At 43.6% G+C, this 23,752-nt stretch overlaps 1 long non-coding RNA gene across 1 annotated transcript in view; it reads right to left on the bottom strand.

Moving 5' to 3' along the window:
- The window catches only part of LOC141607803 (uncharacterized), a 254,610-nt gene extending 233,565 nt beyond the window's left edge, over positions 1-21,045 (bottom strand). Inside the window, exon 1 of the long non-coding RNA XR_012526951.1 lies at positions 20,967-21,045. This is a non-coding gene — a long non-coding RNA (uncharacterized LOC141607803). The remainder of the gene's footprint in view (positions 1-20,966) is intronic.
- Between the last annotated feature and the right edge of the window lie 2,707 nt (positions 21,046-23,752).

Here is a 23,752-nt window from a genome sequence, read left to right as displayed (position 1 = left end):
TTTGACAGTCGCGACAGGACGTGTCAAATTTTGGCGCCGTTCTTGGGGAGGTGGCGCAATTTTGTTGCTTAAATTAAGTTTGTCTTTTGTCTCAAGGAATTTGTTCCTTGAGGTCGATCTCATTTTTCGCAAATTTTTTGTGAGTTTTGCAGATTATTTGTTGCTTCAAAGGTTGGTTGACAATATGCCTACGATTACAGAGCATACAGAGCCATGTGGTAGATGTGGCGAGGAAGGACATGACCTCTACGAATGTGTAGCGAGTATAGAGCGCGCTCTTGCATATAAGAGGTACAAGCAGGGAGTTCCTTTCTCCCGGCTATAGAAGAGATAAAGAGCGTTTTTGCCCCTTCTACGCCAATATCACGACCAAGCCTCTCCCTCTGCAAGAGAAGAAATTGCCGAGTTGAAATCCATTATCTTTGAGTATGTCACGAGAAATCGATACGGTTATATCGGAATTGAAAGAAAAAGTCGCACAGTTGACACAAGCGACGGATCAAGCCAAGTTTCTTCCAATTTGCGATCCAGTCAGTGCAATGAACTTCCAAAATGACCCTCCTCATGAAGAAGACAAGATATTGGCAGCTAATGATGATTCAGATGATGATCTAGATGAGTTCTTGCAGGAAATACTTGCTGCGTGTGTAGTAACCACTCGATCGAGCAACTCAGCCACTCGATCGAGCGGTTCTAATCATCAAGTCACTCGATCGAGTGATAATGGCGGTCGATCGAGAAGTATAGAACTCCAAGTTGGTCGATCGAGTAACTATCTTTGAAGAAGACACTCGATCGAGTGTCAAGACAGTCGATCGAGTGATATTGAAGAAGAAAGCGGTCGATCGACAAAGTAAAGGTACTCGATCCGATTGCATTAAGTGGCGGAATTCCTAATTCAAGTATCTAATACCGCCACCGTGTCATCTTCCCTTTGTGGAGACGTCACGCATTGATAAGGGTAAGGGAAAGGTTGCGGGACCACTCATCGCTACCAGGGTACCCTTCCCAAGTCGTCTGAAGGACGCAAAGATCGAAACAACGAGACGGTAAGTTCGTGGATATCGTGAAGAACCTCAGGTAATGTCCCTTTTTTCGAACTTGTTACTCGAGGTTCCTACTTACGCTAAGTTTATGAAGGATATTGTGACGCGTAAGAGGAATTTGAGCGAATTTGAGACGATTTCATTTATGGAAGAGTCTAGTAACTCTATTTGTTAAATAAGGCCCCTCCAAAAATGAAAGACCGGGCAGCTTTTCTATTACGTGTCATAGGTAATATGGTTATTGATAACGCCCTTTGCGATTTAGGTGCCGGTGCGAGTGTCATGCCCCTTCTTGTTTGCAAGCAATTGAAGATGAGTCACTTCAAGGTGACTAACATTACCCTACAGATGGCCGATAGATCTCGTTAGGAGACCCTTAGGTGTCTTGGAGGATGTGCTGTGAAAATAGGCAAGCTTTACATCCCCGTAGATTTCATTGTTTTGGATATAGCCGAGGACACCGGGCCCAAATTATTTTAGGAAGACGTTCCTTTGTACATTTGGGGCCGTTATTGATGTCGACAAGGGCGTCGACTCTTGCGAGGGGATGACGCTATCACATTTAGTTTGCCCAAGATTTTTAGCCCACCCAATGATAGAGGACACTTGTTATTCGGTCGATATCATTGATGAGTCTATTTATGACTTCTGGTCGGGTTCTTTTATGAAGGACCCACTGGAAGCTCTCATGCTTTTTGATGAGTGTGCAGATAGCCCAGAGGACGATGACGCTGCGTTGGATTTGCTTATTGATGATCTAGATGAGCACGAGGGAGAGCAGGTGGAACAAATGATCAGCACACTTTGCTCCATTGAGGTAAAGGTACCGGAACGTAAGCCTCTCCCATCTCATCTTAAATATGCTTTTCTAGACGATACAGAGCAGTATCCAGTCATTGTCAGTGCCAAGCTTAGTGATGATTAGCTGACTTCTTTGTTAGCTGTACTTAAGAAAAACAGGAAGGCAATGGGCTATTCACTGGATGATATCACGGGGATTAGTCCCGATATTTGTATGCACAGGATAGAGCTGGAGGAGGATCACAAACCTTGTAGACAAGGTCAGCGCAGGCTGAACCAGAAGATGCAGGATGTTGTGATGGCTGAGGTGTTGCAGCGCTGTATTGAGGTCAACCTTGTGCTGAACTGGGAGAAGTGCCACTTTATGGTCAACGAGGGAGTTGTCTTAGGGCACTTGGTTTCTGATAGGGGAATAGAAGTTGACAAAGCAAAGGTGGAAGTGATTCAGCAATTACCACCTCCTGTTAATGTCAAGGGGGTGAGGAGCTTCCTTGGTCACGCTGGCTTTTATCGCCGGTTTATCAAGGATTTCTCCAAAATTGCTAAACCACTTACACAGCTGTTGCTTAAAGATGCCCCTTTTGTGTTTACTGACGCTTGTCTTTCTGCTTTTAACAGGTTAAAGCAGGCCTTAGTCTCTGCGCCGATCATACAGCCTCCCAATTGGGACTTGCTGTTCGAGATCATGTGCGACGCGAGTGACTATGCACTAGGAGCGGTGCTAGGCCAGAGGAAAGACAAAGCTTTGAATGCTATTTACTATGCGAGCCGAACTCTGGATGAGGCTCAAGTGAAGTACACAACCACTGAGAAGGAGCTGTTAGCTGTAGTTTATGCCTTAGAAAAGTTTCGTACTTATTTAGTTGGGTCAGAAGTCACTGTTTTTACTGACCATGCAGCTTTGAGGCATCTTCTTGCTAAGAAGGAGGCTAAACCGCGGCTACTAAGATGGATACTCCTTCTTCAGGAGTTTGACCTGCAGATCAAGGATAAGAAAGGAGCTGAGAACGTTGTAGCTGATCACTTGTCGCGACTGATGCGACAAGAAGGGGAAGATTCTCTCCCTATTGATGATTCTTTTCCTGACGATACTTTAATTGCTGTTATATCGTCTATTGTTGACCAGGAACCCTGGTATGCAGATATAGCTAACTTCGTTGTCAGTGGCAAGCTGCCACCCGACCTTTCTTCTCAGCAGAAGAAGCGTTTTCTGTATAACGCTAAGCAGTACTTCTGGGATGACCCTTACTTGTTTAAGGAATGTGCATTCTTTGTCAATCTGCTAGTGAAATAGGCCGACATTTATTTATTGACTGCCCTTTCTCTTACTACGTTGTGCAACAGCTCTTCACCTGGCAGGGTGTTTATAGGCGACCTGGTTCTCTAAAGCATGAACTCTACCGTCTTGCTAGCTTCAGAGGCAGGCATTGGAGGAAATGACGGGCTCGTTTCGCGTAGGCGGCTACTGTTTAGTTTATTTGGCAGGAGAGGAATGCCAGGCTTTTCAATGAGCGTTATACCACTGTTTTTTTTTTGGTGTAAGTTACAACCATAGCTACATTCTATTGCAAAGCTGTATAAGAGAAAATAATTAAATAGCCAAATTCGTCAACCATCGACAATCACTCGGCTTCATGGTGCTTGCATTCAATCGCAACAGTCTAGCTTTAATATCCCTCCTAATATGTGAGATAATAGCTTCAGGCCTGGGAACCACCTGATTCATCCGCGCTTCATTTTTTGCTTTCCACAGAGCATACATCAGAACAACATGACATGCTCCAGTATAGTTCCTTACCAACTTTGATTTTCCTCATCCATTTTTGTGTAGATACCTCATTTTCGCACCTCCCGCAAAACCACCCGGTGATGGTTGGGCCGCATGTTTGGTACGCGGAACGATTTGTGACAATTCGTAAGATTATCGTCAAGTGATTGCTCAAACATTAATATCTACCTCTTAGTTGTCATCTACGCGCCGATACGGTCGTTTTGTGATAATTAGAGTACATTTGGAGTCCGGGCCTAAAACCATCTTCATTTTTCGATAACCGTTAAATCCGAGTCGAGAATGTTTGGAATGTTCCGGATATTTCTATTCCATATTTCATAACTTTTCATCCTTTGGTAAACAATTTCCCGAAATATTCACATAATATATTAAGGAAAACCAAATTATTCCGTCCTACCATAACTTAAACACGGAAATCTTTCTTTCGCAGGAGGAAACCCCTTGGGAACAGACGCAGCAGGTGCTGCGCCTCTTCCAAGAGACGCAGTGGCTGCTGCGCCTCTTCCCAGTCCTTTCTGCGTAATTTTCTTATCTTTTTATATCTTTCGAGATACACTTCCAAAGAGTCTCCGAAACCCTAATTTCTTCACGTGATTAGTATAAATAGGAGCCTTCGCTTCTCATATTTCTCACGAGAGTGTCCGCCCTTCTCTTCTCCCTTTCATTCTAGACCTTTGTTTTTACTTTTTGGCGTCTACGTGCTTGAACATTCGACCACGTAAGCTCGGATCCTTCTGAGTACCAGCCTCGTTTGCATGACCGACCAATTTGACCAACTACACATCAATCAACTTAATTAACTAATCGTTTTCCTCTTACGAGGGCACTTTCTTTGCATTCGCGTCGAGCATCACTAATCGATAGCTTAGTCCTTCTCGTTTCGTCAAACATGTAAGTCTGAGGGTGTATAATCTCTCTTTTATTTATTGTTATTTACTTTTTGTATCACAATTGTAAGGTTTATGTCGAAAATACCAATTAAAACCGATTTCTAAAACCTCGTTTAAAAACTCTTTTTTTACGGATTATCAGAAGACAACCGTCGAGAAAGGATGCAGCAATTGCTGCGCCTCTTCGAAGGAGCGCAGTTCCTGCTGCGCTTCTTCTTGAGGCTGCCGCAGTTCCTGCTTCCTTTCTTCTTCCTTCGTCCTCTGTAATTCGTTCGTCTTTTGTTTGTTTTCGTTTGTTCTTTAATTCTTTGATATAATATCACAATAATTTCACATGTATATTATTATTCATCATTAATACATCTAATTCGTCATTAAAATTCGGCTTAAATCCCAAGTAATCTCATATTTGCGGGTTTTCATCATTAAAGTCAATCCGGATTGTAGAAATTCGATTTGTTCATATTGAGTTTCTGGAATTCAACCTTTGACATATTTTCATTTGTTTATTCACATATTCGTCATTAATTTGTCATCAATTCATCATGTTTAGTTTATTTCATTCACCCATGTCACTAATTAATCGTTCATTCATGTAAATAATTAGTAATATTCCGTTGATGCGTGTCTTTTATATAAGGTTTTCACCTCATTTCTACACGCATTTCTGTGCTTTTTATGTAGCATCTGGCTACAAATACCCCCGAATATTCTACTTTGGTCCGTTATTTGTAATTAGCAGGAATTGACCGAAGAGGAGCTAAATCGAGCCTTAATTGTCCCAATTGTATGCATTCATGGAAAATAAGGAGCCGGAGCTTGGAAATCTAACACTTGGAAGACGCATGAGCTGAGTTCGGAAGCAATTCAAGTCCTAACGTGCCTATATAGCTCGATCGAATGGTTCACTATTCGATCGAATGCTTTATGTACTCAAGACTGGTCGATCGACCAGTTTAAGGAGCCCATCGAGGAGTTTTTGCAAGAGGTGCTCGATCGAGTGGGTTATTACCACTCGATCGAGTGGTTTGGTGATGATTTGTTCGATCAGCAGTGATTATCTACTCGATCGAATGGTTTCTCGTGCTTTAGTCAATTTCCGCCTAAATTACTTATGGGCTTTTGTAATCAGTCCATAGATTAGGTTTTAGTATAAGACTGAGGGGGAACTACGTTACTTGGGCACTTTTCTCTCTCACGTTGTTTTTACTCTAGTTCTGGCTACTGTTCTTTGGATTTTTGCTTCTTTTACTCGGATTTGAGATACGATCGTTATTATCATTCTTTTTAATCTCTTAATTCTTAATCATTGCTGGAATTCTTCCTTCCCTTTATTGTTATCGTAATCGCTTTATTTAATCCTTTAATTGTATCATTATGTCTAGTTTTGATTATCATTTTGTTGCTATTGTTGATTCGATGATTATGAGTAGCTAATTTCCCTATGTTAAGACTATAGGGGATCCGTAATATGAAGGGGGAGTAATCGTTTTATTAGGTTAATGCTGGTACTGTCTTTGTTGGTTAAATGCTACAATTAATTGTAATTGCTTAATTGAGTCGACGCAATTAGACCTTTAATTCTTAGTGATCCTTGACCTGGACCGAAAGGTTGGAAAAGGTAGACTAGTAGCGAACAATAGAGTATTGCAGTGAGGGCGAAAGTTAAGCTGTTTACACTTTAGGGTGAATTAAGGACCGAAAGGTGACGTTCGCTACCCCTTAGACCGCATTTGCATTGACTTGAGACCTAGATTACTCGACCGGATGATTATGGTGAACCGATTGTCTTAGCTGTTCTTCTTTATCTGTTTAATTCCTCGCTTTTATTCTCTTTCCCTTATTCTCTTTAGCTAGAAAATCACATTTTATAAACCCCCAATTTCGTTACTTGACGAACTTAGATTTAGCTGACATTTTCCTACCTCTCCGTGGATTCGACCCGACTTCCCTAGCTATATTAGTTAGAGCCAGTTGGTTATTTTTTACAGGTACGCGATAGCCGTGTCAAATTTTGGCGCCGTTGCCGGGGAGGTGGCGCAAACTTGTTGCTTTAATTAAGTTTGTCCCTCATCTCAGGGAATTCATTCCTTGAGGTCGATCTTATTTTCGCAAAGTTTTGATTAGTTTGCAGGCTAGTTGTTGCTTTGAAAGTTTATTTGCCAAGATGCCTACTATTACGGAGCATAAAGAGCCATGTGGTAGATGTGGCACGGAAGGGCATGACCCTATCTTATGCATGGAAAGTGTTGAGCGCGTTCTTGCCTATCAGAAATACAAGCAGGGAGTCCCTTTCTCCCAGCTGTATGAAGAGATCAAGAATGATTCTACCCCTTCTACGCCAGTACCACAACCGGTCTCTCCTTCTGCAAGAGAAGAAATTGCCGAATTAAAATCCATCATGTTGAGTATGTCAAAGATGTCACGGCAATCTGAAACGGTTATATCGGAATTGAAAGAACAAGTCGCGCAGCTTAACACTCGCGATGACAAGCCAAGCTTCTCCCAATTTGCGATCCAGTCAGTGCAACGAATTTTCAAAATGACCTTACTCATGAAGAAGACGAGGTTTTGATAGCTGACGATAACTCGGATGATGATTTAGACGAGTTTTTGAAGGAAATACTTGCTTGCGTGTTTGTAACCACTCGATCGAGTGACTTTTCTACTCGATCGAGCAGTTTAAACCATCCTATCACTCGATCGAGTGAAAATGGTGGTCGATCGAGAACCGCAGAATTCCAAGTTGGTCGATCGAGTGACAATCTTACTCGATCGAGTAACTATGCTAAAGAAATCACTCGATCGAGTGAAAAACAAGGTCGATCGAGTGAGACAGGAAAGGCAATTGGTCGATCGACTGATAAAAGTACTCGATCCAAGACTTTAAGTGGCGAGGATCCTAATTTACTATCTAATACCGCCACCGTGTCATCTTCCCCCTTTGTGGAGACGTCACGCATTGATAAGGGTAAAGAAAAAGTTGCGAGGCCACTCATCGCTACTAGGGTACCCTTCCCAAGTCGTCTGAAGGACGCAAAAATCGAGCAGCAGTACGGTAAGTTTGTGGACGTCGTGAAGAACCTCCAGGTAACCGTCCCCTTTTCCGAACTTGTTACTCAGGTACCCACTTACGCTAAGTTTATGAAGGATATTGTGACGCGTAAGAGAAATTTGAGTGAATTTGAGACGATTTCATTTATGGAAGAGTCTAGTAATTTGCTGTTGAATAAGGCCCCTCCAAAAATGAAAGACCCGGGCAGCTTTTCTATTACCTGTGGCATAGGCAATATGGTTATTGATAAGGCCCTTTGCGATTTAGGTGCCAGTGTTAGTGTCATGCCCCTTCCTGTCTGCAAGAAACTGAAGATGAGTCATTTCAAAGTGGCTAACATTACCCTACAGATGGCTGATAGATCTGTTAGGAGGCCCTTAGGTGTCTTAGAGGACGTGCCTGTGAAAATAGGCAAGCTCTACATCCCAGTAGATTTCATTGTTTTGGATATAGCTGAGGACACTCGGACCCAAATTATCTTAGGAAGACCATTCCTTTTGTACAAACTGGGTTATTGATGTCGACAAGGGCGTCGACTCTTGCGAGAGGAGATGACGCTATCACATTCGGTTTGCCCAAGATTTTTAGCCCACCCAATGATAGAGGACACTTGCTATTCGGTCGATATCATTGACGAGTCTATTTATGACTTCTGGTCGGGTTCTTTTATGAAGGACCCACTGGAAGCTCTTATGCTTTTTGATGACTGTGCAGATAGCCCAAACGACGATGACGCTGCGTTGGATTTGCTTGTTGATGATTTAGATGAGCACGAAGGAGAGCAGGTGGAACAGATGATCAGCACTCTTTGCTCCATTGAGGTAAAGGTACCGGAACGTAAGCCTCTCCCTTCTCACCTTAAATATGCTTTCTTAGACTATACAGAGCAATATCAAGTCATTGTTAGTGCCAAGCTTAGTGATGATCGGTGACCTCTTTGTTTAGCTGTACTTAAGAGAAACAGGAAGGCAATGGGTATTCACTGGACGATATCACGGGGATTAGTCCCGATATTTGTATGCACAGGATAGAGCTGGAGGAGGATCACAAACCTTGCAGACAGGGTCAGTGCCGGCTGAACCAGAAAATGCAGGATGTTGTGACGGCTGAGGTAATGAAGTCTTTGGATGCGGTATTATTTATTCTCGGTAATTCTAGATGGGTGAGTCCAGAGAGGTGGTTCCTAAGAAAGGAGGGACAATCGTAGTTAAGAATGAGAAGAATGAATTAATACCTACTCGAGTAGTGGTTGGGCGGATGTGCATAGATTACAGAGCATAAGTGAATGCCGCCACTAAGAAAGATCACTTCCCCCTTCCTTTTATTGATCAAATGGTAGAAAGGTTAGCTTCTCATAAATTTTTCTGCTATTTAGACGGGTATTCGGGGTTCTTTCAGATCCCTATCCACCCAGATCGATCGGCTAAGACTACATTTACCCGTCCTAAGGGCGTTTTTGCGTATCGCAGAATGCCTTTTGGTTTGTGCAATGCCCCTGCCACCTTCCAAAGGTGTATGATGGGGATATTTTCAGAGTATATTGAGTCTATCATGGAAGTTTTTATGGATGATTTTAGTGTATATGGAAGTGATTTTTCTGACTGTCTGTCTAACCTTGAGAAAGTGTTGCAGCGCTGTATTGAGGTTAATCTCGTGCTGAACTGGGAGAAGTGCCACTTTATGGTCAACGAGGGAGTTGTCTTAGGGCACTTAGTTTCTGATAGGGGAATAGAAGTTGATAAAGCAAAGGTGGAAGTGATTCAAAGCAATTACCACCTCCTGTTAATGTTAAGGGGGTGAGGAGCTTCCTTGGTCACGCCGGTTTTTATCCTAGGTTTATCAAGAATTTCTCCAAAATTGCTAAACCACTTACACGATTCTTTGCTTAAGGATGCCCCTTTTGTGTTTACTGATGCTTGTCTTTCTGCTTTTAACAGGTTAAAGCAGGCCTTAGTCTCTGCGCCGATCATACAGCCCCCCAACTGGGACTTGCTGTTTGAGATCATGTGTGATGCGAGTGACTATGCACTAGGAGCAGTGCTTGGCCAGAGGAAAGACAAAGCCTTGAATGCTATCTACTATGCGAGCCGAACTCTGGATGAGGCTCAAGTGAAGTACACTACCACTGAGAAGGAGCTGTTAGCTGTAGTTTATGCCTTAGAGAAGTTTCGTACTTATTTAGTTGGGTCAGAAGTCACTGTTTTTACTGACCATGCAGCTTTGAGGCATCTCCTTGCTAAGAAGGAGGCCAAACCACGGCTACTGAGATGGATACTCCTTCTTCAGGAGTTTGATTTGCAGATCAAGGATAAGAAAGGAGCTGAGAACGTTGTAGCTGATCACTTGTCGCGACTGATGCGACAAGAAGGGGAAGATTCTCTACCCATTGATGATTCTTTTCCTGACGATACTTTAATTGCTGTTATATCGTCTATTGTTAACCAAGAACCTTGGTATGCAGATATAGCTAACTTCGTTGTCAGTGGCAAGTCGCCGCCCGACCTTTCTCATCAAAGAAAAGAAGCGTTTTCGTATAACGCTAAGCAAAAAGATTTCGGGATGATCCTTACTTGTTTAAGGAATGTGCGACGGTCGGTCTCTACAGATGGTGTATTCCGCAGTGGGAGACCAAAATAGTCCTGGAAGGCTGTCACTCCTCTTCATATGGTGGTCACCACGGTCCATCGCGCACCGTGGCTAAGGTACTTCGATCTGGTTTTTCTTGGCCTTCTTTGTTTTCCGACGCCAAGTCTTTTGTCACTTGTGATGCATGCCAACGATCCGGGAATATTTCGAAGAGATATGAGATGCCACAAAACGGCATCCTAGAGGTTGAGGTTTTCGATGTCTGGGGCATTGATTTCCAAGGACCGTTCCCGTCCAGTAAAGGTAACAGGTACATTTTAGTAGCTGTAGATTACGTGTCAAAATGGGTTAAGGCAATTGCTTCACCTCATTGTGATGGTAAGACCGTGATAAAAATGTTCAAAAAGATCATATTCCCCCGTTTTGGTGTCCCTAGGGTCGTCATTAGTGACGAGGGGATGCATTTTAAGGAAAAGAAACTCACTTCCATACTGTCTAGAGTTGGTGTCCAACACCGGCGTGGTTTGGGGTATCATCCCCAAACTAGTGGTCAGGTAGAGGTCTCCAACCGCGAGCTGAAAGAGATCTTGTCTAAAGTAGTTTCTAAATCACGGAAAGACTGGAGTCTTAAGCTAGATGACACATTATGGGCCTATAGGACTGCCTTTAAGACACCAATTGGTGCATCACCTTATAGGTTAGTTTATGGGAAATCGTGTCACTTACCTGTTGAGCTGGAATGTAAGGCCTGGTGGGCAATCCGTGAGCTTAATTATGATCCTAAATTGTGTGGTCAGAATCGTCTTTTGCAGCTTGATGAATTAGAGGAGTTTCGGCTTAATGCCTATGACAGCTCACGCATTTACAAGGAAAAGACGAAGAGATGGCATGACAAGAGAATCCTACCTCGGGAGTTTCATGTGGGGCAGAAGGTGTTGCTGTTTAATGCCCGGTTGAGACTCTTTCCTGGCAAGCTGAAGTCCAGGTGGAGTGGTCCGTACACGGTGACAGCTGTCACCAAATTTGGATCCGTGGAGCTTGAAGACTCCGAGGGTCACAGATTCAAGGTGAATGGCCAATATGTGAAGCACTACCATGAGGCGAGTGAAGCGGACAACCGTGTTGAAGTCTTGCGCTTCGACGAGCTCGACGCGCCAGTAAATTAATGCCAGGAAGGTCGTGCGGGACCTATTAAACCAGCGCTCTTCGGGAGGCAGCCCGGACAGTTTTATTTGTACTTTTGTTGAACTATTTGTTTTATTTGTTTTTCTTTAGCTCTACGTTAAACATTAGACGCTGCTTTATGAACAATTTTTGTGCCTTCCTTGCTTTTATGCGTCCCTTGCAGGTTAAGTACTCGATCGAAGGGTTTTTGTGTTCGATCGAGCACTTCCCGATGTGTACGCTTCTCGATCGAGGGGTGATGTCCTCGATCGACCAGATCCCTACCCGTGATTACTCGATCGAGTGATTCCATGCTCGATCGAGTCCACTCCTGCTGCAAAACACTCGATCGAGCTGTTCCACGTGCTCGATCGAAGGGATATGACTTCCAGCCGCTACATTACGTATACAAAGCCACTGTTTGACTTTCTTTGACCTCCCATGTTCATGGTCGGTTTGGGGAGGTCCCGCTATATGACGTTTTGTAAGTTCTCCGACTCCACTTCTCCTTTTCTTTTCAGTTTGCATTTCTTTCCCTATTTTTGGTACAATGAGGGCATTGTACGGTTTGGTTTGGGGAGGTTATGCATCCATATCTGTGTCTGCATGTTTCTTGCATTTTTTCTTGCACGTTTATCTATTTCCGCATGCATTGTTGTTTTAATTAATTCAAAAAAATCATATAAAAATCAAAAAAAAATTCAAAAATTTTCAAAATTTTCATGTTTAAATTGAGTCGGAACGTTTGAACTTTGACGCTACTTTGAATCTTTACTTGAGCCCTGCATATTCTTGACAGATAGTTGGCATGTTTATGTGCACAATCTACGAGTTTTTGTTTCTCTTTTATCTGAACGAATAGACTTGATTCTTTATGTCGGCAAGCTACAATACATTCTGAGGTTAGAGCTTATTAAACTGGTGACATTCATGACCGGTTTCATTTAGGATGTGAGTAGTACTCTCTTTAAGACATGTAACATCAATTTGCATAAGCATGAGTCTAGTCTTCTTAATACCTGTATGCATTCGGTCTGTGGATGGTGACACGTGTTAGGAGAGGCAGTTCCCCTTATTTCATTCTACCCATGAGCCTCACATAGCCAAATTGCCTTTTTGTCCCATCAACTACTTTCTATAATATTTCCTACCCTAGCTGAGCTAGTAACGAGTAGTTCTTGGAATGTGTTATTGCAATATGGTTATTTCATCTGATTTCAGAAGATGGTGGAAGAATTGAAGGGAAAGAAAGAAAAAAAATGTGTCGAATTGTGAAAAAAATGGAACGAAAGAAAAAAAAAAAAAACGAAAAAAGGAAAGAAAGCGAAAAAAAGAGACAGAAAAAATTCAAATGAAAAAAAGAGGAATAAAAAAGAATGAGAATTGCACAATGTTTCACACTCCCATGCCTTATTTATATCTTATGGGGAGTTGACGACTTTTGGTTTTGTGAGTTTAGTGCATAATTTTGCACCGTTTCATCTTGCTGTTATGAGTACGAAGTTGGGATGCAGTCTATATTTGGATCCGTTGTTGCTAGCCTAGCTATTAACCCCACATATCCAAATTCATTTTAGCCCCTTCTTACCCATTACCTCACTAACCCAAATGTAAGTCCTCGGCACGTGTCTTGGTCACTAGTATGGTTGGAATGCGTATGTACGGTTGTAGAGACTTTATTCATGTTAACTGCATGCATGTTCTTATAGGTCGAGTTAGGTGAGTGTCTTGCTTTTTCCTATCTTTCACATATATTCTCACCTTGTACCTGATTTTGAGTGACGAGCGACCCGTGAGAGTCCGACATCTTTGAATCTTGCAAGGTCGACGGTTCAGTATGCTTGGAACATTAATTTAACTCGTTTGCACTTCTCAGTTGCCACTTTGTCATTTTGTTGCATTAAATTGGTTCTAGTGGATGATTTGTAGCTGATGCGTTGGTCCCGTTCTATTGTTCACCCTTAGTTGCATTCATATTTGCTTGGGGACAAGCAAAGGTTTGGTTTGGGGAGATTTGATGCGTGTCTTTTGTATAAGGTTTTTACCTCATTTTTACACGCATTTCTGTGCTTTTTATGTAGCATCTGGCTACAAACACCCCCGAATATTCTACTTTGGTCCGTTTATTGTAATTTGCAGGAATTGACCGAGGAGGAGCTAAATCGAGCCTTAATTGTCCTAATTGTATGCATTCATGGGAAATAAGGAGCCGGAGCTTAGGAATCTTACACTTGGAGGACGTATGAGCTGAGTTAAGGAAGAAATTCAAGTCCTGATGCGCCTATATAGCTCGATCGAGTGCTTTAGTGCTCGATCGAATGCTTTATACACTCAAGATTGGTCGATCGACCAGCTTAATGAGTCGATCGAGAAGGTTCAGCAAGCAGTGATCGATCGAGAGGATATCCTAGCTCGATCGAGGGACTTGGCGTTCGATCGAGTAATCATCTTACTCGATCGAGGGGTTCTCGTGTGCTTTTAGTTTATTTCCGCCTAATCTTTTATGGGCTTTTCGTAATCAGTCCATAGATTAGGTTTAAGATGTTTTTACAGTATAAGACTGAGTAGAACATTACGTTACGCCGATCTCTTTTTACTACGTACATTTCATCTGTTACTTTTGTCACTATTCTTGGGAATTCTATTCTCTACCTTGCTACTCGAATTCGGTATTATCAATTTAATTTTCTTTATCGTACTTATTGTTTTTAATTCCTTTTCTCTCTTTACTTTATAATCGTTCAATCAATTAGATTATTCATCATGTTTAATTTTAATTGTTTGGTTATTGTTATTGTTAATCTGACAACTATGAGTAGCTAATTTCCTATGCTAAGACTATAGGGGACCCATGATTTGAAGGGAGAGTAATCGATTTACTAGGTTAATACCGGTACCGTCTTTGTTGTTTAAGTGCTACAAATAATTGTAATTGCCTAATTGAGTCGACGCAATTAGACCCTTATCCTTGGTGGACCTTGACCTGGACCGAAAGGTTGGAAGAGGGAGACTAGTAGCGAACAATAGAGTATTGCAGCGAGGGCGAAAGTTAAACTGTTTACACTTTAGGGTGAATTAAGGACCGAAAGGTGACGTTCGCCACCCCTTAGACCGTACTGCATTGACCTGGGACCTAGATTACTCGACCAGATGATTATGGTGAACCGCTTGTCTTAGCTATTCTCCTTTATCTGTCAACCTCCTCCCTTTATTTCTCTTTTCTTTACTCTTTTAGTTTAGAAATTACAAATTATAAACCCCCAAATTGGTTACCTTGGCGAACCTAGTTTAGCAGACAAATTCCTACCTCTCTGTGGATTCGACCCGACTTCCCTAGCTATATTAGTTAGTTGGAACCAGTTGGTTATTTTTGACAGGTACGCGACAGACGTGTCAGTGCCCGTACCCAAAAAGGATGGGAGAATCCGTGTTTGTGTTGACTTTAGGGACTTAAACAAAGCAAGTTCAAAAGATGACTTCTCTTTACCTCACATCGACATATTGGTAGACAATACTGCGGACCACGCATTACTATCCTTCATGGATGGGTATGCGGGTTATAACCAAATCAAGATGGCCATGGAAGATATGCACAAGACCGCGTTCGTCACCCAATGGGGAACCTATTGCTATACGGTAATGCCGTTTGGATTAATCAACGCCGGAGCTACATATCAACGCACCGCAACTACACTCCTACATGACATGATGCACAAAGAAGTTGAGGTATATGTAGACGACATGATTTTCAAATCTAAGGAAAGAGAGGGACATATCACGAACCTTCGCAAGTTCTTCGCAAGACTACGAAAGTACAACATGAGGCTCAATCCTCAGAAATGCACATTCGGGGTAACATCTGGTAAACTTCTGGGATACGTTGTTAGCCAACGAGGTATAGAAATAGATCTTTCCAAAATCAAAGCTCTGATCGAAATGCCACAACCCCAAACAGAAAAAGAAGTCAGAGGATTCCTAGGAAAAGTGCAATATATAAGTCGATTCATATCGAAACTTACGATGATTTGTGAGCCTATCTTCAAGAAACTCAAGAAAACAGACCACACCATGTGGGATGATGATTGTCAAAAGGCATTCGACCGGATAAAGGAGATATTGGCTAAACCACCAGTGCTCATGCCACCACAACGAGATCAACCTCTTGGTTTATATCTCACAGTAACCGAAATGGCCATGGGTGCCATGCTGGCTCAAACTGTAGGAATTGAAGAAAGAGCTATCTGCTACCTTAGTAAGAAGTTCTTGGAATACGAGTGCAAATACTCACAACTCGAAAGGACATGCCTCGCTCTTGTGTGGGCAACGAAGAAGCTACGCCATTACATGCATAGCTACTCCGTCAAGATATACTCCAAAATGGATCCAGTCAAATACCTCTTCGAGAAACCCGTCCTCAACGGACGTCTAGCAAGATGGACCTTGATGCTCTCAGAATTCGACCTCAAATACGTGCCACTGAAAGTTATAAAAGGTCGCGCCGTCGCCGAATTCTTCGCAGAAAATCCTATCGATGACGCACAAACAATAGATACTTGGTCATTTTCAGACGAGGATATACTCCAAACTGATGTGGACTCCTGGGACCTATACTTTGATGGAGCATCAAACTTAAGAGGATTCGGAATAGGAGTGTTGCTCATTTCTCCTGAAGGCGAGCATACACCCATTGCTGTCAAACTCGACTTCGAGGTGACAAACAATGCTGCAGAATACGAAGCTTGTCTCATTGGACTACAAGCGGCAGTAAGCTTGGGCATTAAAAACCTCCGAGTACATGGGGATTCATCACTAATCATTAACCAAGTCACAGGATCTTGGAAAATCCGAAGCGAAAGCCTCGCACCCTATCAGGCTAGAATAGACCAAGTCGCTCAATTCTTCGATCACGTAACCTACCTACACCTACCTCGGGAGGAAAATCAATTTGCAGACGCTCTTGCGAAACTTGCATCATTGATTAATATGCCAGATCACATGGTGGAAATGCCTTTGTGCATCGAACGACGGTAAGAGCCGGCTTATGTCCATCAAATCACCGATGAAGAGGAAATCACGCAGGAACCCTGGTTCCAAGCAATCCTGAATTTTAAGCTTAATGGTACCTATCCACCAGATATGGATAAGAGGGGACAACGTGCTATATGCCTACTAGCTTCCCAATACATTCTGATGCAAGGAGAATTATACAAAAGGACACCTCTTGGTGTAGTCCTACGTTGCCTTGATCATTCACAGGCACGAAAGGTGATGGAAGAAGTCCATGACGGAGAATGCGTTCCTCACATGAGCGGGCCCATGATGGCAAAGAAGATCACACGTTTGGGATATTATTGGACCACAATGGAGTCCGATTGCATCAAATACGTAAGACATTGCCACAACTGCCAAATCTTCGGGAATGTACAACATATCCCTCCTTCATTGCTCTATACAATGACATCCCCTTGGCCATTTTCTGCATGGGGAATTGACATAATCGGGAAGATAACCCCAGCCGGAACAGGAGGTCACTGTTTCATTCTAGTAGCGATTGACTATTTCACCAAATGGGTAGAGGCGACTTCCTACACTGGTCTTACGGCTAAAAATGTGGCAAAGTTCATACAAAACAACATCATCTGTCGATATGGTTGCCCACATGAGATCATTAGCGATAACGGATCACATTTCCAAGCTGAAACCGAGCAATTGCTAGCCAAATACAAGATTAAGCATCACCACTCTCCGCCCTATAGACCACAGACTAACGGTGCGGTAGAGGCGACAAACAAGAATGTTGTCACGATTCTCAAGAAAATGATTGACAACTTTAGAGATTGGCCAAGCAAGATACCCTTTGCTTTATGGGAGTATCGTACATCTGTTAGGACGCCCACTGGGGCTACTCCTTTCTATTTGACCTACGGCATAGAAGCTATACAACCAGTCGAGCTAGAAATACCATCCTTGCGTATTTTGCTAGAAAGTCAAATCCCGGAGGCCGATTGGAAGAGGGATAGATATGAAGAGCTCATCCTCCTGGATGAACGAAGGCTGCGCGCCTTGCATAATGTCCAAACATACCAAGCACGTATCAAACGAGCTTTCAACAAAAGAGTTAGGCCAAGAAACATCAAAGAAGGAGATTTAGTGCTTAAATCGGTTAGAGCTCTCTTACCTGTTGACCCACGGGGAAAATTCAAACCTAATTGGGCCGGACCATTTCTAGTCAAATCCATACTCCCAGGGGGTGCGGTTAGGATCACAGACCTAGATGGGAATGAGTTTTCAAACCCAACAAACCTTGACCAACTGAAACGGTACTATGCCTAGAATAGGAATGAAAACGCACCTCGCGTAACCCCACGTGTCGCTCTTGCGGCACTAAATAAACGGCCCCTGGCCAAGCTAAAATAAGCTAAATGTCACTGTGCTCTTGCATTTTGACAAATTTGTCATCCTTGTATCATCAAACAAACTAAATTCGCACCTTCGGAGTAAGCAAAAGCTCATGCTTATTTTCTACGTTCATTACAAGCTCTTGCTTCGAACAATTATTCTTTTACATTTACTCGAACTACGCGCAAGGGTTTAATTTCGCTTTTTAAAGTGAATACGTAGGCAATCCTTCACGGGATTCAACCCATTATATCTAAAATGTAAATAGAAGGACATTTGCATCGCATTTGAAATTCGACAAGAATAATAAGTAGAAAATCACCACAGTTTCATAACCATTTAACCTTTTTTATTTTCATTCATTTTCTAATAATAATAGTACGCTACATAATAAAAAATAGAATAGGCTAGGATTCTAAAAATCCCTCCTTTTTATTACAACAACAATAATAATAATAATCAAATAATAATAAAGAGACTTGGGCTATTCCTCCATCTTCCCCTTGCCCTTGTCATTCTTGTCATATTTCTTGTCACGACCTCGAGCCGGAAGCTCTTGCGCCACTTCAGACCTAATCACCAACGGTCTTTCTCGAGGTCTAGCTTTTCCATTCTTGCCAATCACCATCTCTGCGACAGGAGTAGTCTTTGATTTCTTCGAAGGACGAATGACTTGAAACCCGTCTTCTTCTTCTCCCTCTGTCAGATGCTTCTCCTTTTCTTTCTCTCCCTCGCGCACCTTGTAGTCGATGAGCTCGCGCTTCCTCAATTTCTCCCGCTCTTCCAGAGTTGTAGCCTCTCTCCACCTCAGATAAGAATCCGACACCCATAAAACGTTGGCGGAGAAATTCAAGAACCACATGTTTCTCTAGGCCCATTTGATAGCCCACTCCCTTCGGCTCTCTGTAGTAAGCGCCATAGCAGTCTGCGGGACGGTATCAAGCCTCAGGATCGTCTGTTTCAGCCCAACTTGCCTCATCAGCCTTTCCGGAAAGATGCATACCATAAACTCCAATCCGGGAATGCGCACGGACCTAGTGGGATCCAAAGAAGACACTCCAGTGACGGACTTGAGGTGCCATCACGGTACGACCCACCTGATCAACGGGCCATCATCACTCTTCAGCTTGTTCTTCCAATAATCACAAACCCGCGTGAAGTCCACCATATACAACCTTGTCCTCATCGCGATCGAGCGGGCATGATAGGAAAGCGCATGAACTGGGGGCTCGATCAATCGGAGCCGCTCCATAAGCCAAACCTACCAAAAGCAGGTATTAGACATAAAAAAAAAAAACAAAAAAAAAAAAAAACAAAAAAAAAAAAACAAAAACGAAAAAAAAAGAGAAGAAAAAATGTCTTTTACCTGCAAAATGACGGGACTCCCTAAGAATGGCAGATCACGGTTGGATTTCCTATTATCCAAGCCTAATATGATCTCTCCTAAGCATAAGCAAGTTGGGCTCCTGCGCAAAGACGGGGATCACCTCTCAAGTCTTCATCAACATGCCCTTAGAAGACGTACACATGGAACAAGCAAAAGCCAAAAGCCCTCCGCCTAGCAACATGAGAAACGGTGGGGTCGACCCTGTTGATAAATCGATCTATGAAGTCCAACATTCTCACACCTTTTGAGGTAACTAGACGGTCCACCTCAAGTCTAGTCAATCCAAGCAAATCTCTAAATTTGCTTTTGTACCCTTGAGAAGCAGAAGGAATGGCAGACAAATGTTCGGGGTCCCATCCACCAATAGCAGCAATCTCTTCAGGAAAGGGGCAAATATCACCTCCAGGGAACGCAAAAACATGGTAATTTGGGTCCCAATAGTCAAGGCAAGCAACCAAGAACGGTTTCACAACCTTGATAAGTTTCAAACTCAACAACGATCCAAAGTTATAAGAGCCCATATCATGCTTCTCCATATTGAAAAATTCGTTGGTCCATTCCTTCAAGCGGATCTCCAAAGTATTCATGATGAGAAAATTTATTTAGACAAAGATGAGACGGAAGATTTGTGTGAATAAAAGCTCCATCGACGTTTCTATTTATACTAATTGCTGTTTCCAAAAATCCGTCAGAACGGAACAATTGGGAAAAGCGCAAAGACTGCTTTGCGCCTCTTCAAAGGGACGCGACCCATGCTGCGCCTCTTCCTGAGCTTCACTTCTGTGATTTTCCGTGTTGGATCTTTCCTAATTCCATAACGAATAATTTCCTATTCCTACAGGTTATTATTTTGGTAAATACGGGAAGATTACCATGTTTCAGGTTTCCTAATGTCGCGGGCGCGCATTTCGAAGCGACATCGACATTTCTGCCACTATATCACACTTGTTTATTTTCATTTTAGGAAATAAATTTCATTTTCATTTTAGGAAATAATTTTCATTTTAAATATTAATTTCTATTCTTTAATTTCATTTCTAAACTTATAGATTTCTATTTTTCCTTTTTTTTAGGGGGTAACCCTCCCTACCGCCTGGTCATTTCCGGCAAAATTTTTGCATTTTTTTTGCATTTTCCGCATTATTTTGAGTCTCTCATTTTGCGCTAATTAAGGCCATATGTATATAAAAATGTACGCTTTGCGTGTTTTTCTATGTAAATTTCGGCAACATGACGGCGTAAACCGTCATCTACCAAACTTGTTCGAAACTAACCTGCAGATACAAGCAACACAACCCAGCAGCAAAGGCACTCAGGCCATCATATATATACCAAACGAAGGAAATGTACAACAAACTGGGGGCTCGAGCCCCAAACAAAGTCCGAAAATGTTCAAAATCAACGTACAGATGTACAAAATACAGCCAACAAACAAAAACTACTGCTGGGCGCCCTCCAACTCTGCGACTCTTGCCGCAAGAACGGCAATCTCGGCGTCCCGAACCTCGAGCTCCCTCAACAAGCGAGCTGTCTCCTCCCGAGACTGGGTCAGCTCTCGCTCCAGCCCGCGGTCACCCTGTGAACAATAAATTGGCTCATGTCAATTGTTTCAAGCAAAATAAGAAAATAAAAAAAAATAAAAAAAAAAGGATAGGCGTAAGGTTCATACCTGACGACCTCGACCGCCGACAAGTGCCTCGACGGCAGTAGCTCGCAGCCGGTTGGCCACCCTCCACAACGCCACAAACCGAGACGGTGCAACCTGCATTTTCAAAAAGAAATTCTCAAACAATTGAACAAAACCGAATGTGTTCTTACACAAAGGTTATACAAGTTAGAGGCTCACCCTCCGAATCAGATGCTGCCAGTCGTCCAAGCCAGCATCCGTCACCGCTACGTCAAAGTCACGCAGCTCGGAGATCGTCGTCCTCCCGCTCGCGTCAGTGTACTCGAGGGTCTCGGGGTACTCTGGGGGCTCGATGCCCGCCGCCTCGACCTCCTACAAAGACAAATGTTTCTCATTAATCGATGATCTTTCATCATAAATCTCATAATCGGATCAAGAGAAAAAAATAAAAGATACTCACCACTACCGGCCAGTACGCCAACCTCCCGTAAAGGAACGCCGAGTAGTCCTCGCCAGGAAGAAGAAGGGCGTCACCACTGGCACCAGCCAAGTCCGCCTCCCTCTCGGCCTCGAAGGCTCCTAAACATCGTCCTGGGAGGATCGACGGAACCGTCAACACGCCCGCGAGCACCGACGAGCCAAGCGCTCGCTTAAGTACCACACAGACCCATCGACGTCCCTCAGCAGTCGGCCCGAGCTCCTAGGTCGAAGGACCTCAGCCACAAAAGGAGGCGCTCCAGCGTACTCCGCCCAAGGTCGGGGCACCCACTGTGACAAGATAAAGAAAGGATCATTCCTACGATCAATTAAAATCAAATATAAGAAGCACGAGCAAATATAAGTAGGATACTCACGCTGCTCAGCTGAAGGGCGTTCACGTCCCGCCGGTAGACGTTGTGAGAAGAACGCTTGCTCTTCGTCCGGCACATCACCCAATCCCTCACCACGGGATAGGCCTTCTCCAGCGGCTCCGTCCTCTTGGGCGCGAGGCTCGGGAAGTAGGAGTACACCCACGCCTGCAAAAAACAAAATAATCAATGACGATCTTTCGTAATTTGATAAAGAAAAGGAATTTACTTTGGTCTAAAGGAAGGTTCATACCTCCCAAAGAGTAGTCCGGTCCGACGGCACCAGGAGAAGTCCCCTTCTCCATCAACTCCGGACGAACCATGGCCCTCATGAAGCGGATGAGGACCGCAAACCCAAAGATGACCCGGTCCCAACGCCCCGGGGAACTCGGGTCGAAAGGAAGGGAAGAAGCTTCGTCGACGACCTCTCGCCCTTGTCTCCGAGGTAAATCGAAGACGAAACCACGAGCCACGACGAGCCCTCTCGCTCACCAGACAGGAGGAGGAGGAGCCGTCTCCCTCCCATCAATCGTCACCAGCGTCGGGGTCTTCCCCGCAAAGTAGTCTCAAACGTAGGAACTGGGTATCAAACCCAAGATCAGAATGACCTTCGGCAACAAGTTCCAGCCGATCAATCTCCTCGCCTCGGCCGAGTCCGCCCTCATGGCAGTCTCCGGCCACACCACCTCCTCGGTCCCGAACGGCAGACCAGAAATCATGCCGTAGTCCTCCAAAGTGACTCCCACCTCACCAAAAGACATGTGAAACGTGGAAGTCGTGTACCAGAATCGGTCCAAGAAAGCGCGGACCAGGCTAAGGTTAGCCCGCAACTTCCTCTTCGCGATATCCCTCCAGACCTGAACCAAAGGACCGAACGCTCCACGCTCGATCATGGCCCTCTCCTCCGCCGACAGACGCTCGTAGTGCTCCATCGCTGTCGTGTAACCCGAGAACGACCTGATGTTCCCGGCCTCCTATTGTGATTTGAAACAAAGCTATCTTTAGTTTTGAATGAAATTTGAAAGAAATTTGGACAAATGAACGAAAGAGGATGAGTAATGAGTAGTGAATTCCTATTTACCAAACTCTTCACCATCCTGTAGGACAGGTAACCCTCTGCAGCCCACACCAGGTGCTTGCTCTCCCAAGTCTCAGCCCACACAAGAGCTCCTCTCAGCTGACGACCTCCTCGTCCGACGTTGGCCCGTCTCGGGGCCTCCTCCTCGACGGCCTCCTCCTCGTGAGCCTCGTCCCCAGCAGCCATCACCGCAGCGGTGAAGGCCTGCTCCAAAGCCTCCTCGACAGTAGCAGCGTCTATCTCCATGGGAGCTCTCCCAGAAGTAGAACCCTCATCACCTGCAATATTAAAGCAAATTCAGGCCGCGTCACACGACGACAAGCCTTGGTTAAAGGATTTTCGAGCCTTCGGGAGCCCTGAAACCGCTCTTTTTTCGCCATCTTTGGCCATATTCCTACCTACCCGATCACTCATGTGGTAAATTGGGTCAAGTCAAGTCTAGTTTGAAGCCTAGTCCCGGGTTCGAGTCGAAATTTCGACAGCATTTCGCTATAATGGCGATTATGCCCTAGAAAAGTGTCCTGAAAAAGCTGCCACAGACCAAAATTCCGAGATGGTAGAAAGTTTACCCATCATTCAAGGATCCCAAATATCAAGTTTCATCGCGAATGGGCATTCCTAAGGCTATCTTCGAAGCAATTTACGGCTCAGCTGTAAAACCGTCTCAAAATTCACTCAAAGGCTCAAAACTTGATGAAAATTCGAAACAAATACATGGTTATGTTCCTAACATTACCTACTATTCATTTCTAATGTCAATTTGACAAGGCAAATTCATTTGGGGAAAAAGCCCCAAATTTTCGATCGAAAGGGTCATAAACCCTAGATTTTTCAACTTAAAATTGGACAAATGTAGAAGATTAATGCAAGATTAAGACACATACCTCGATTAGTCATGTTTAATGCAAGCTTTTGAATCAAACCTTGGCGGAAATGGTGAAGATTTGAGAGAGAAGTGAGTGATTTATGTTTCGAATAAAAATGAACAAAACCTCCTGATTTTCGCGTTTTTACGCAGGAAAACCAAATTGGGGAATAGACGCAGCAGGCGCTGCGCCTCTTCCAAGAGACGCAGCTCT

This window comes from Silene latifolia, chromosome 1, assembly GCF_048544455.1.
Source record: "Silene latifolia isolate original U9 population chromosome 1, ASM4854445v1, whole genome shotgun sequence".
Classification (NCBI taxonomy): Eukaryota; Viridiplantae; Streptophyta; class Magnoliopsida; order Caryophyllales; family Caryophyllaceae; genus Silene; species Silene latifolia.
Note: the sequence above shows the minus strand (reverse complement) of the source record. Positions and strands in the feature narration are given on the sequence as shown.